The following is a 16,120-nucleotide window of genomic DNA, read 5'->3' on the forward strand; positions in this document are numbered from 1 at the left end:
CGTCATAGTGATTAAAACATAAATAGTTAATTAATTTAATGATTATTAAATTAATTCTATTGAATTTGGTTTTGAATAATTCTTCCTTTCATCTCATGAAGATGTATAGGTTATTAAATACATATTCAAAGAAAACATAGTATAACTCTGACAATCTATGAACTTGCCTTCTTTTAGAAATTATTTGAATTGAATAGTTGTTATTAATTGACCAGTTAATTTATCATATAGATATTCTTTGAAGTAGAATTGGTTTTTCATAACTGGACAAATAACATTCTGTTTATTTTGATTGACAAATAAAAACCACATCAAAAATTTGTATAATTGTTTCCTTTCACCTTTTAAATCCACTTAATGTTTAAAAGCCACATCAAAAGATTAACATAGAGGTGATATAATTACTGATTAACAGTTGTATGTAAATTAACTGTAAATATTGATCAGGTAAATATTTATTTAGATTTGTCACATTTTTTGTGCTATTAATTGAAACCATAAAAATATTTACTGATAAATGAGTTTTTGGAATTGTATTCAACAAATGTGTGATAGATACAATGTATATAAGTATGATAAATTTTTAGAATTTGAGTATGGACATTCTGAAATAAATTAACTGTGAGAACCCCCCCCCCCCCAACCCCAACCCCCACATTTCCGTATAAAAAGCTAATTGCAAAACCATGAGGTTTGAACAATATCATTAAGGTGAGACATGACCTCTAGATGTCTTAGTTTTGGTTTTTTTGTTGTTGTTGGGAAGTTGACTTACTGACATACATGTACACCCTGAATTTCAGAAAAGATAATTTTATGAACATAATGTCTACATGTTCAAATGAACTTATAAAGCAATTTTCCAATAGTTTCAAAAAAAATTCAGACTCCCAACAGAGGGTCACAGACATCTTTCAGATCTAATTTTAGTAATTGTGTTTACTGCCTGTGCCAAGATTTGGCTTGCTTACTTATTTTTTATGCTAGAGAATTTACTTTGCAAAGAAAAAAAAATCATTGATTGAAAATTAAGCAATGTAAATGCATACATTTAATACAAATTACAGCTGATAATTGGTTCCAGTAATGAGAATGTTAAGAATTTGTTAATTTCATAGATCATCAATACATCAATGGCAACATGACCTGACCTCTGAGGCATTCCTCAACCCTATGTTATCTAACAGTGTGGGTCTTCACAAATATTTAGAGGGTGCAACTTGATACAGAGAGACCAAACAATTATACACTTCAAAAGATTACTTGACTTGAAGAAGCTTTGACCTGGTCAGGACCTGTCAATCAGTCTACATTTTTGAGGCCAAAGGATATTTCAGGATTTGGATGAAAAGTGAATTGAGCTGAAATAGATTCTCAAGTTCATGTTACACAAAAACCATCATTGATTTTTTAGTAAAAAAATTTCAGTCCATATAGTATGTCCTACCAGTACTGTTGAACCTTCAATGCATGATTTTGCTTTGGAAATTCTGGCCTGAGGAAAACTTCACTAGTGCATCTAATGGATGGCTTTTTTATACGACCGCAAAAAAATTTTGTGGTCGTATATTGGTATGACGTTGGCGTCGTCGTCGTCGTCGTCGTCGTCGTCGTCGTCCGGCGTCGTCGTCGTCGTCGTCCGGCGTCGTCGTCCGAATACATATTGGTTTTCGCACTCTAACTTTAGTTTAAGTGAATGGATCTTTTTGAAATTTGACCATAAGGTTAAATACCACAAAAGGAAGGTTGGGATTGATTTTGGGGGTTATGGTACCAACAGTTAAGGAATTAGGGGCCAAAAAGGGGCCAAAAATGAGCATTTTCTAGTTTCCAGACAATAACTGTGGAATGGTGTATGGATCTCTCTGAAATTATACTACAAGTTTCCATACCACAAAGGGATGGTTAGGATTTGCTTTGGGGGGTTATGGCTCAAACCGTTTAGGAATTAGGGGCAAAAAAGGGGGAAAAACAAGGTTGTCCTGGTTAGTGGACAAATACTTTAGTACAAAACATAATTTAAAGCAGTGTAAGGGAGATAAATCAAATACATCATTGAAATTATCTCCCTTACACTGCTTTTAAATCATGTATAAAGTAATGGTTAATGAACAATAAAGATAATCTAAAACAGTGTAAGGGAGGTAATCCAAATACAACGTTTTGGTTACTTCCCTTACACTGCTTTTAAATTATGTTTAAAGAAATGCATATTTATAAAGGAAGACCAGTAAAAATATCTGCAAATGTTTTCATCTTTTTTTTTTACAAAAAAATCCATATGAAAGATTTGACACTATATTTTTATTAATTCTATTATAAAATAGATTAAGTTAGCACTATGGTAAATTTAAATGGGTAATTATGGTTGCCAACTCCATTGGAAATTTGAATTGAGATTATGACCATATCTTGAGGGAAAGAATTTTTTGGGGGGAAAAAGGGGGGGGGGGGGGGGGATAAAAAGAAATTGTGGGGGGGGCCAATTTTTTCTCATTTCAGATTTCAGAAATTAAAAAGAATTATTCTTCAAATATTATTTTTTTTTCAAATTTCAAATATTGAAAAATTTCAAGAAGTAATCTTTAATTGCACAGTATGGCGCATTAGATTTGTAAAATCTTTGATCACATTTATTTATTTGTTATGCCGAATCTAACAGTGTATTTAGATTTTTAATTTTGGGTCCAGTTTTCAAATTGGTCTACATTAATGTCCAAAGGGTCCAAAATTAAACTTTGTTTGATTTTAGCAAAAATTGAATATATGAGGTTCTTTGATATGCTGAATCTAAACATGTATTTAGATTTTTGATTTTTGGCCCAGTTTTCAAGTTGGTCCAAATTGGGGTCCAAAATTAAACTTTGTTTGATTTCAACAAAAATTGAATATATGGGGTTCTTTGATATGCTGAATCTAACCATGTATTTAGATTTTTTATTTGTGGACCCCGTTATCTAATTGGTTCATATTGAGGTCAAAAGGGTCCAAAATTAAACTTTGTTTGATTTCATCTAAAATTGAATTATTGGGGTTCTTTGATATTCCAAATCTAACTGTGTATTTAGGTTTTTAATTTTGGGTCCTGTTTTTTAAATTGGTCTACATTGAGGTCCAAAGGGTCCAAAATTAAACTTAGTTTGATTTTGACAAAAATTGAATTCTTGGGGTTCTTTGATTTGCTGAATCTAAACATGTGTTTAGATTTTTGATTATGGGCCCAGTTTTCAAGTTGGTCCAAGATAGGGTCCAGTATTTAAACTTTGTTTGATTTCAACAAAAATTGAATATATGGGGTTCTTTGATATGCTGAATCTAAACATGTATTTAGATTTTTGATTATGGGCCCAGTTTTCAAGTTGGTCCAAATTGGGGTCCAAAATTAAACTTTGTTTGATTTCAACAAAAATTGAATATATGAGGTTCTTTGATATGCTGAATCTAACCATGTATTAAGATTTTTTATTTGTAGGCCCCGCTATCAAATTGGTTCATATTGAGGTCAAAAGGGTCCAAAATTAAACTTTGTTTGATTTCATCGAAAATTGAATTATTGGGGTTCTTTGATATGCCAAATCTAACCGTATTTTTAATTTGGGTCCCGTTTTTTAAATTGGTCTTCATTGAGGTCCAAAGGGTCCAAAATTAAACTTAGTTTGATTTTAGCAAAAATTGAATTCTTGGGGTTCTTTGATATGCTGAATCTAAACATGTGTTTAGATTTTTGATTATGGGCCCAGTTTTCAAGTTTGTCCAAGTTGGGGTCCAAAATTAAACTTTGTTTGATTTTAACAAAAATTGAATATATGGGGTTCTTTTTTATGCTGAATCTAACCATGTATTTTGATTTTGGACATTGGACCATAATAGGTAAATTAAAAAAATTCAAGTTCTTAGACCACATTCTTTCTGTGTCAGAAACCTATGCTGTGTCAAATATTTAATAACAATCCAAATTCAAAGCTGTATCAAGCTTGAATGTTGTGTCCATACTTGCCCCAACTGTTCAGGGTTCGACCTCTGCGGTCGTATCAAGCTGCGCCCCAGCGAAGCATTTTATCTCTATCTTCTAGTATACCCACTTCGGGAGGACCCAAGATCACCCCTAGTTTTCGGTTGTTTTTGTTGCTCAGCTTTAAGTTTTAGAATTCTATGTAGTGTTTTTTGGACTTGTTTGTCTTTTCTGGGTTTTATTTTGTTTGGTTTTTTTTTGCCATGGTGTTGTCAGTTTCCCTCAACTTTATGAGTTTGAATGTTAAGATTGCTTGAAAAAAATAATACAGTAAAACATTAAAACAAATCTAACTGCCTAGATTTTATATACTTTGTCACACTTTTAAGTAAAAGTGAAAAATTTGTGACATATTTTTTCTTAATCTTTAAAGTAAGTCAGTCAGGTTTAGGTGTATAATGATGTTTTTAGATGTAAGTAGGTAGGGAGTTTATATACATATCAAGTCATGTTAATCTCACTTTTATTGCTATAATTTCCTATAGAAAAGTATGTTTAATTCATGGTTCACTTTCATACTCATCTCTATTGATACATTTATCAATATCCAAGCCACAGAGGTCTCCGCTTTAACTATGGACTAATGTTCAGGTTCGACCTCCATTTGAATAAAAAAGAAATAAAATTGAAAATTTGCAAGCACTTGATTTACATTTGAAATGTAAAAGTATACCAATTGTAGACATCTTTTCTGATAAAATAGTATAATAATAGGCCATAGAAAAGCTGGAGGGTTTGAAATCAGCTTTATGTCTGGGGCATTTATCCAGGTGAAAGCTATTTTAATCACTTTTGAAATATATAATATCAAATGCAGACTAGATGCATATTTCTGCACACTTGATGCAAATTGTTTTGGTGTTTATCCAATAAAGGTAGACAGAATGTGGTAAATTATTCAGTTTTCATAGTTTTGGTATGAAATGAAACAACTTTTGTAGTTTGAATTCACCGAGTTCTGAAGTTCTGAAACTGAATTTGTACTACTTCTATGACTAAAGCAATGTGGTTTCAGGGGAGAGAACAAATAAATGAACACGATAACTACAAGGTTTTTTGGTGTTTTTTTTTTTTATACATATATATTTTTTTTTTTATACATATATATATATATAAATCATTATCATTATAATAGTGATTACATGAATAATTATAAGTCATATTTTATTTTACTTGTACTCTAAAACAAAAAAAGTACTTGATGCACCTGTAAAAATCATCCTTTCTTTAGCTTATGGCTATACCTCAAAATCCGTTAGAATTTTATAATTCTAGTTTTGTGTAACACCTAGGATAATGCACTTTTGTGTGGTTATGTTTTATAAGTATTTTGTTTTTCTTAATGTCTTGCACATTTAAACTGTATTGTTTTTGTAGGAAGTATGAGGTTAAACTTGGTTAAAAACCACTTCTGGCAAAATCTTGAGTGAATGAAACTATTAAGATTTATCTGAATAATTGGTTTTGATCATAAAATATGAATATTAATATTCTAATTTTATTGATTTTTATCATTGTTTTTCTTTGCCTTAGGTTACCTCTTGTCATGGAGCATAGAGAAAACAACAGTATGATGTAAAATAAGTATCGGAGAACAAACAAGAGGGCAGGTGTTACCAGCAACTGTAGCGTTGCCGAACCAATGTAAATTGTGTATTCATGTTCTAAGGTAAAGAAAAAAAAGAGAATCTCATTGATTTATACATGTGTTACAAACAGGTGGGGCAGGTGACAAGCACACGACCATGCCTGGTGGCCTAACAATCATGCACGCTTTCTTGTCTTACAAATAAAAACACAAACTGTTAAAAACTACAAAATAAGTTTTCTAATCCTACCATTAATTGAACCTATTAAGAGTCACAGTCTGTGTCCTTTTTACATGGAATTTTAACAGTTTGGATTATATATTAAAGGACCAATTGTCACCCAATAGAGAAAAACAACATATAAAGATTGTGAAATTAACAACTTTTCTTTTGTCCTTTTGTAGCTACTCCCCTTTTGAAAGTTTGTAATAATTGTATAAGAACTACATACAAATATCTTTTAAGTCTATGTCAAGGGGACAAATAGACACTCTTGACAAACTTCTGTTTACATTAAATAACACATAATATGGTCAATATTTATTAGAATGTATGTGAGGTCTTAAGGGACTGACTGTAGGTGAACATTTTCTTGCATAATATTATATAATGCAATCATTATAGTAGTGTTGATTAATTAATCATATTTCATTATGGTCCATCTATGTCCTCATAGTTTATTTTAGCTTCTTTACTTTTGATGCAACACAAATACCTATGTTCAGAGGTGCTAACTCTTTTTGTAAAATAGAAATTATGGAACACAGGCAGTGCTGTCTATTTAAAAAATATGGTATTTTGGGTAGATTGAAAAAAATATGGTATTTTGGGTAGATGCATGTGACACAAAATTACCAAAAAATGAAGGGAAAGAACTAAAGAAATTTTAGAATATTTAGGCGTTTTAGTACTAGTCCTGAAATGGATTGGTGATGACTTCAAGCATCAAGGCTGGCCAATATTTATAAGGACTATGCTCTAATGGTCAGTTTAAACATGAGTTAATTCATGCTATACCTAGATTGACAGATATCAACAAACACAAACTATTGTAGACTATAAAATTTTCCAGTTCTATGAATAAGTCAAGAATAAACTAGTGTACAGATTCATTGAAAATCCAGGTTGTTTTGAGGCCAACCAAGGATTAGTATTTTTATCACTTGGTTTTATCTTTTGTCCTGTAGTGTTATAATAAATTATTAAACATTATTTATTTTGACTTGTTTTAGATGTTCCAACTAAAATTCTATTGTATTTTGTGAGGTTTCAAAATTTGCTATAATTAGTTATGAGCTATGTCTATGAAATTGGAAAACATAAAATCTTATAATGAAAAAAGAAACATATATTAATTTACTTCCTGTTCACTAACTGGCATATAATATGTTGAAAAGAAAAAAAGAAAGCTTGCAATGATTTTATTTCCACAGAATGGATTTATTTGCATTTCCAACATTAAAATGACATAACATTATTATTGAATAAAATTTGGCATAAATAATTAGTTTTTAAATGAAGAATATTAACTTTTTTCTATTTCAATAATGAAACTTTTAGGGTTTATATTGAATTAAAAATGGATGCACAAATTAAAAGATTTATAGATATCTTTTGCAAGGAGACTACATGTATTATGAAAAGTCATGTAATTGGGTCTTTAAATTTGCACATTTTGTTAGAAAAAGATTTCTCAAGATAAAATTTTAAATTTTCCCATGACACTTTTGTATGATTTAGATATGACTTTCAATCTTAAGAACAAATTTGGTGACTTTATTTTGAAAAGCAAACTGTCCTTTAACAGATTCAGAGTTCTAATTTATTAGCATATTTTCAGGAGGTTCATTGTTACTGGGAGATTTACTATGAGTTGTGGCAAAGTTTTTGGTAACCCTGATGCATTCAACAATATTTTATGTTGAACACAATTTAGTTTACATTTTTTTTTACATACTTACATTTAAAGATCTAAGTATAAAAGTTTGTGATTTATATGCACACAACATAAGTTTTTGGAATAAACACTTGAGACCAAAAGTTTGGAAAGCCAAAAGTATAAAACCAAAGGGCTTAAACAAAACAGCAAACACTGTCTGAGGTCAACTTTCCTCTGGGTTTCTGTCTTTAGTTTAAGCACAATGATAAAAAAAAATTTTAAACTGAAAATTTTCAGACAAACTATCATAGGAGATTATGCCAAAAATAAAGCACTAGCTACTGGGTCGATAGTACCCTTGGGACTGATCATGCTAATAATGAAACACTATTTGGATTGTACCATTGGGACTGATCATACATTGGCTTTGGGACTGACCATTCTTTATGCAGTGCAGCTATAGAACAGTTACGGTAAATTCAGAAATTATTGCATGCATTTATTATTGCGAATTTTGTAGAATGGACTTAAATACATAATTAACAAGTGAAACTGTGAGCTACTGCTCACTGATGATACCCCCAGCCCAAATACTTGACGGTTAACAGGAAGTTGTTGAGTGATGAATCTAAAAACGCATCACACGGTATAGCTGACTTATATAAACCCTGAAACCAAATTTCAGAAATCCTTAAATTGTAGTTCCTTAGAAAGATGCGACAAAAAATATTCATGGGACGGATGGATGGATGGACTGATGGACGGACAGACAGAGGTAAAACAGTATACCCCCACTTTTTTAAGCGGAGGTTTTAAAGGAGAGGTATAATTATTGCGATTTTAGGAAAATCTGCATACAATTATATGTATCAGATATCAGAATGCGAGTTTTTATTATTACTAAACTCGTTCAGTCGCAATATTTGCACTAATAAAAACCTCACAATAATTTCTGAATTTACAGTACTCTGATGGTTCTTGGTTACTTTGTGACACATAATCACAAACATATCATAAAAAACAAAGGATCACAAGAGCCTCACATAACAAAAAGTTCCAAGGATCACTTAAGAGCTTTTCATACCACAGAAGCTCCCATGATCATATAATAAAGCTATACATATCACAAAAACGAGGGGTCATTATAGAGCTATTCATATCACAAGAACAAGGGATTGTTGTAGAGCTATTCATATCACAAAAACAAGGGATCATTATAGAGCTATACATACCACAAAAACAAGGGATCATTATAGAACTATACATATCACAAAAACAAGGGATCATTATAGAGCTATTCATATCACAAAAACGAGGGATCATTATAGAACTATACATATCACAAAAACAAGGGATCATTATAGAACTATACATATCACAAAAACAAGGGAATGTTATAGAGCTATTCATATCACAAAAACAAGGAATCATTATAGAGCTATATCAGATAAACTAGGGAATGTTATAGAGCTATACATATCACAAAAACAAGGGATCATTATAGAGCTATTCATATCACAAAAACAAGGGATTGTTGTAGAGCTATTCATATCGTAAAAACAAGGAAATGTTATAAAGCTATACATATCACAAAAACAAGGGAATGTTATAGAGCTATTCATATCACAAAAACAAGGGATCATTATAGAGCTATTCATATCACAAAAATAAGGGAATGTTATAGAGCTATATCACATAAACAAGGGATCATTATAGAGCTATACATATCACAAAAACAAAGGATCATTATAGAACTATACATATCACAAAAACGAGGGATCATTATAGAGCTATTCATATCACAAAAACAAGGGATCATTATAGAGCTATTCATATCACACAAAGAAGGGATCATTATAGAGCTATTCATATCACATATCACAAAAACAAGGGATTGTTGTAGAGCTATTCATATCACAAAAACAAGGGAACATTATAGAGCTATACATATCACAAAAACAAAGGATCATTATAGAACTATTCATATCACAAAACCAAGGAATTTTATAGAGCTATTCATATCACAAAAATTACAAAAGTCTCACTTAAAATATTTATCACACAAAAATTAGAAAAAATCATTGCCATGAAACACAAAATATGAAATTATAAACATGTAATAGACTTATAAGGGCGAATCATTTTATTCTGGCACTTTTTTGATGGTGGTGAAAAACATTTAGTTTACTGTATTCTGTTACATGACTATGATTAAATAGAGTATCTTCTTTTTTTTACAAGTTGTGTTTTTAGGTGTCTGTGAATCTCCTAATTTTCACAACCTGAAACCTGACCTACTTAAAATCAATAGCTACTTATCATTATAAGCCATTTGATATGATATTAAGAGGAGATAATTTTTATCTTCAAATTTATCTTATCAGTGATAAGTCTGTGTAATGTCAAAAATACAAGCCATTTGTCATAATTATATTTATTTGCAATTTGTTGAAACCTACACCTAATTGACATATGGCTGCCATCTTGAAATGGACATGATGACACACAGATTAGTTCTTGTTTAGTTAATTATAATCAAACACATGATAAGGAGCCCAGGAATGAGGCTATATATCTTATAATTGCCATAAAAATTGTTTAATTTATATAACAACCATATCAGATTAAATACTTAATATATTTAAGAAATTTTATCCAATTTTGTCTTTTAAATATTACTAAGGTTTAAACATTGGCCTATCACTAGCAGATAAGCAAGCCACATCACACTATTTTGTAAGGTTTTGCCTGGTTCATATTCCATGTATGGAACACCACTTTCAGGATCACATTGCTGATGCTTAAGACAAATATCAGCATCCTATAGAAATTAAATTGGGCTCATACTTTTGCTTTAAATGTTCCTCTCTTTTAATTAATTTATCTTTCAACTTATATCTATCTATTGATTGGCACGTCCAAAGCGAAACTGTTTATGTAATTTTCAGATTGTTGTTCAAATTTAAGATTACCGAAATTTCAGAAATTATTTGTTGCTTTTATATATCTGATTATATTGATCAATGGACAAGTATGTAAGATTAAATATGTGAAATTGCTGTATACAAATCTTGCTATCAGAAGTTGAGAAATAAGTCAATGATGATTTTCCTTTTAGATTTTTCACAATGATTTAAACATTGCCAAATTTTCAGAATTGACAGTAACTTTCAATGACGTCATAAATTGAGGAGAAACATTATCAGAATATAGTCCTATCCATTTTAACATGAGTGTCTGAAACAATTGGGGATATGGAATTTTTTTGTTTGTTATTGCGAACCCAATGAAAGTTTTCCACAGTGCCATCTCTATCTTGACCAGGTATTTAAACTTTTGCAAGTTCACCTGTCCTATTGAATGAATACAATAGCAATTTTTCTCTGTGTAGTTTATTCACTGGGACCTTTAAATTTCTTCTAAGAGAAATCTTTCATTCTTTGATTAAATTACCTGTGTAAAAAAAAATTCTTATATATAGACAAAAATACTTTTTTTATACTCATTAACTGCGTGTGCTGATGTATTTATTCAATATTAATAATATATTTTCATTCAGTTTAATATAAACATTGATTCAATCATAAAAAGTTGATTTCTAACAAAAGTTTTATCAATGTTCCTATTGAAATTTGATTTTTTTTTGTTTAGTTATAGAATACATTTAAGAAGATCTTAATTTGAAACATCATTATTTTCAAGTTCTTATTTATGTCAAACAAATTTTTTTTTAAAAGGAACAATGTTGAAAGTTTTGTCAGAAATCAAATTTTTATGATTGAATCAATGTTTATATTAAACTGAATGAAAATATATATTATTAATATTGAATAACTACATCATCACACGCAGTTAATGAGTATAAAAACAGTATTTTTGTCTATATATAAGAAATTTTTTTTACTCAGGTAATTTAATCAATGAATGATAGATTTCTCTTAGAAGAAATTTAAAGGTCCCAGAGAATAAACTACACAGAGAACAATAGCTATTGTATCTATTCAATAGGACAGGTGAACTTGCAAAAGTTTAAATACCTGGTCAAGATAGAGATGGCACTGTGGAAAACTTTCATTGGGTTCGCAATAATAATGGTGAGAACTTTCTATCTTTGTCCTTTAACTCTGATCAGAAGTTATTATTTGCCTGAAAATGGCTGATGTTTGGAAACACTAGGTCACTGTCATTTAATTTGCCACTAGTTAATCCATGCATTCGTTGATGTCATGTGGGAAGCGTAGTCCATAATTGAAATATAACTTAAATTTTCCTACTTAGTCCCAAATATGCATATAATATAGCCACTGGCATTAAGCAGTCGACTATCAATTAATAATTTTCTTCCTCCTCAACTTGAGATGAAGATTTAGATATTTCTTGCATTTCTTTTCAAAATAAAATTATAATGTGCCCTATGATCTTAGTAGCTCTCATATGAATTTAGTGAGTAGGTACATGTATATGGATACTTGTGATAAAAATAAAATAAAATTAGAAGCATTTTGAGCAACATGTTGCAACATCTCAAAGAACTTTAAACTTTTAAACTTTAATGGGGTAATACCAGCATCCATAAATTAAGTAGAATACAAAATAAAGTTAATGTTTAAATAACCTTGTGGCAGGAAACTGATGAAAATGTATATAAAGATGAGATTTTGATGAAGATTAGCATATTTCTTTTCTTATTTTTCCATATCATGTTTGGTCTCGTCTGAAATTATATCACAGAAATTATTTTTAAGGTCAATCTTCTTTATAAAAGATTAAAAGTTTATCTTTCCTCACAATGCCTTACTAAAAGGATGAAAAAAATAATATCTTCCTAACCATTATATATTTTAAATGATGTATTGGGGATAGTCAGGTTTGATGTTTTTAAGCGTGAAAAATCTACCTCAGACTTGTTTAGTCATTAAATTATTAGTTTTGTGTATTGGGTTTATTATTGTAGTACATACGAATTGTCATCTCAATGGGATATTAAGCATTTAAAAAGCAATTTGAGTACTTATAATTATAAGCTAGAAGTAAGTCCGTCACCAGGGGTGGAGGAAAGAATGTCTTTTCTTTATGCAGAGTGTCTTGACATGATTTGCTGACTTTACGTTTTAAGAGATTACTGAATGTCGAGCATATTTAGACGGGTAATCTTTTCAGGACAATCAAAATTGTTAGGATTTCGTATCCTGTTTATGGGACGAAGAACCCCGCTGCTACCATTTCCATGTCAGACTGTTTAATAGAGGCAGTTGTACCAAGACCACCTAAAATAATTATCCTATGATAATAAACATGTTGTATAAAATAGGATTAAGTATGTCATGGTCTTTAGTGTAACATGTTCTAGGGGCTGTAAAAAGTACTGTTCTACCTATGTCTGATAAAGGTCGTCTAGTATGTATCCAAATAAGAAGCCTTGTTAGCAATAAGCTGTTTTTTTCTTTGAATCATAAGAATTAGTAATGAGCAATGAGAAATTTAGATATTTATCGAAATAAAAGATTTGAAATGTCATACAGTGAATTCAAATATTTTTTTAAGGACAAAATTATTATAACTTCCCCTTTTTTTTTTTAGTTCAAGTCAAGTAGAGAGACAAAAATGAATCATTGCAGTTAAGTCCTAAATCTAATATCCTAAATCGTAAAAAAAATTACACATTCAATTAATCAATCAGATTGTGAATTATCAATGTAAAACAGACTGTATTTAGATTTTCATGCCCCGGCTGTGGTGGAGAGGGCATGAAGGTTTACCCTTGTACATCAGTTCCTATGTATGTACGCCCCAAAATTGGTTTCCGTTCTTTAACTTTAGATTGCTTGACCCAGTGTAATGAAACTTATACACAATGTTTGTTTCCACCAACCACAGATCAAGCTCAAATTTTGGTGGTTTCAATTTCACCTATCTTGAGTTTCATATGTCCCTTTATAAACCAAAAAATTGTTGAATTTGCCAATTCCACACACAGATTAAGTTTGAATTACGAGGGTGTCACTTTCACTGTTTTGGAGTTTCCCCAATACTGATTTATTAAACAAACCATGATCAATTTCTAATGACAACATACAGAAACAAATGTCTTTAAATTTCAAAGAAAACAAAACGTCAATAGGTTTGAAATAGTACATTGACTCTTGCATATTTACAAGCGGGGGCAACTGTGTCTTGTTTAGTCAAAGTATTGAGTAAATTTGAACTAGATATTTCAATAATTTATATGCCTGGATTGAGCTTTAAATAAACCCAGGATATACAAAATACTGAAAAAAGCCTTCTTAAAGGGGAAATTACTCTTATAATTAATGAGAAATTTGAAAATCCATTTTTAGAAGAATTTGTGAGAGCCTGACCTAGTAGAGATTGACCTCATTATTTTTGTGTTCAGTGACATGTTTTTTCATGTTAAAAAAATGTAAAAATGCTAACAAACTTATTTTTAAGAGTAGATCTATAAAAATATGATTACAAGTCAACAGATGTATCGCACAATGATAGCTGCATTTTATTTTATCAAGTAAATTATTAGTAATAATGTTATTATTATATATTTTACTCCTAAGGGTAAAACAAGGTGATAATAATGTTTTTTGGTTGGTTCAAAGGCATACAAGTATATTGGTGCTGACAGGTTACATTTGTATTCATATAAACTCTTGCATGACTGAACAATTTAAACAGGAGTTGTCTCCTCTTCCCACACAAATGTCACATGGTTGCTTTGAAGTTCTGAAAACAATATGTCTCCAGGAATTTTATATATATATAATAACTTAAAAGTTATATGGGGACAATAATAACTAAATGCTACATCAGCAAGAAAATTTCTAACCCAGGCTTATGGCAATTTTGAAGTGTTATGATGAAAATTGCAAATGGGCCTCATTTTTTCCAAGCAATAGGTCTTATTAGATTTCAGTAGGGTCGGCAGAACACTTGCAAGCGATTCTTTTCCTTAGGAAGTCCCAACAAAATGTGGTATAGGTAATTTTAATATCTTGTGTCTTGAACAGACCTGTATTTTATACATGGTGCTTTGTTTGTAAGATGGGATCAGTGCATTATTTATTGGTCCAAGCTGTATTTAGGAAGAAGTGTGTTATATGTGAAAAATTGTCCAAAACTGAAATCTCAGTATCTTTTTACCAGTAAAGTGAATTTACTTTTCTCCTTAATCGCCATTTGTGTCTTAACATGAATTCCATCAAATGCAAGTTAATTGTTTAAACAAAAATTGACAATTTTACATGAATTTAGTACTAATATACCAAAAAAAACTTTTTTTCATTTTCTATGGCTTTTTGTTGCAGTTATGTGAATTCAGTAAATTGTATCTGAAATCTTTGTCTTTATATCTTTACAATGTTTTTATTCAAAAAATTAAATTGTTTCAATTTGTCATCATCATAATCAACACTAAAACACGTTTTTTATGCATATCATTTAAATTCATAATACAAGCAGTAAGCATGCAGTCTCATTATTGTTTTGATATTTTAGGGGGTTTACATGGTCCGATTCCTCCAAATGTATCTCTCCTTTGCTCATTAATTATTGGAATTCAAAGGTTCATGCCCGTAAGACATACTTACATATGTTATAATATATAAAGCATTTCTTTTTCACTGAGAGCAGTCCTCTACTATTTTTAATGTTACCATTTGCTTAAAAATAAGCCAGCTTTTTGATTAAGTGTAAATGAGTTTCATTGCTCCAATCAATCTTCATTCTTTTAAAATTAAAAATTTATTGTTAGAATTTTAAAAGTTATTTTGTTACGCCCACAGTTCTATATATACATATATAAGCTATAAAAAAACATACAATGGCTAAAAATAAAATCAATAAGAAATCAGCATATTGTGCTGACATTGTGAGTTATGCATTAATGACATGTGCATATTGTGTGTATGTGTGCAGTTTTAATGTATTGGAATTTCTTTGTTGTACGATGGACAATGACCACAGTGCGAGCTTTTTTTAGCATAATTAAAACAATGGATAATAGTAGATTAAATAAGAGGTGCTGCACAAGGTATTTAATCAGTAAATTTATACAAAACATTTTCTTTGTCCTGGGACATTGATTTATATTTTTTGTTTTATGTTGATTTAGCATTTGTTGCATTCTAAAATGTTAAGTTGTAAAACTAAAACTAGAAAGTGCATTTTGTAATATCTTTGTTTTATTTCAGAAGACTGATTTTCCTTTGTTTGAAAAATGGTTGATTTAATTGTGTATCCAAATATAGAGGAATCGTGGAATGTAAAAAAGAAGAAGAAACTGTTCAAGTAAGAAATATTCTGATCATATAGTTGAGATTTTTCTGGATTTTTAAATGTCCTCTACAATTTATTGTTTTTAAAATGAGAAGGGTTGAGATCTCAAAAAAGTTTTTTTTTAAATGAGAAGGGTTGAGATCTCAAAAAAGTTTTAACACTGCTATATGTTCATGAGCCTGTCTTAGTATAGAATCTCTTCAGGCATAAAATATGTCAATGTTGTTTTGTTTTTCATTTTGAGAATTTGGTATTGATGGCAGATCTTTAATAGGCACTGTTAAATTTATTCACAATATTGCATTTTCAATTGTCTTGATTTCATTAAAATTGTGTCTCTTTATCGTGAATTTG

General features: G+C 30.1%; 1 long non-coding RNA gene across 7 annotated transcripts in view; it reads left to right on the forward strand.

The window, feature by feature from the left end:
• LOC127724798 (uncharacterized) overlaps positions 1 to 16,120 on the forward strand; it is a 145,237-nt gene that overhangs the window by 62,766 nt on the left and 66,351 nt on the right. For all 7 annotated transcript variants that reach the window (XR_007992716.1, XR_007992710.1, XR_007992740.1 and 4 more), the window contains 2 exons: positions 5,546 to 5,681; positions 15,682 to 15,778. This is a non-coding gene — a long non-coding RNA (uncharacterized LOC127724798). The remainder of the gene's footprint in view (positions 1 to 5,545; positions 5,682 to 15,681; positions 15,779 to 16,120) is intronic.

This window comes from Mytilus californianus, unplaced genomic scaffold (assembly GCF_021869535.1).
Source record: "Mytilus californianus isolate M0D057914Y unplaced genomic scaffold, xbMytCali1.0.p SCAF_1, whole genome shotgun sequence".
Taxonomy (NCBI): domain Eukaryota; kingdom Metazoa; phylum Mollusca; class Bivalvia; order Mytilida; family Mytilidae; genus Mytilus; species Mytilus californianus.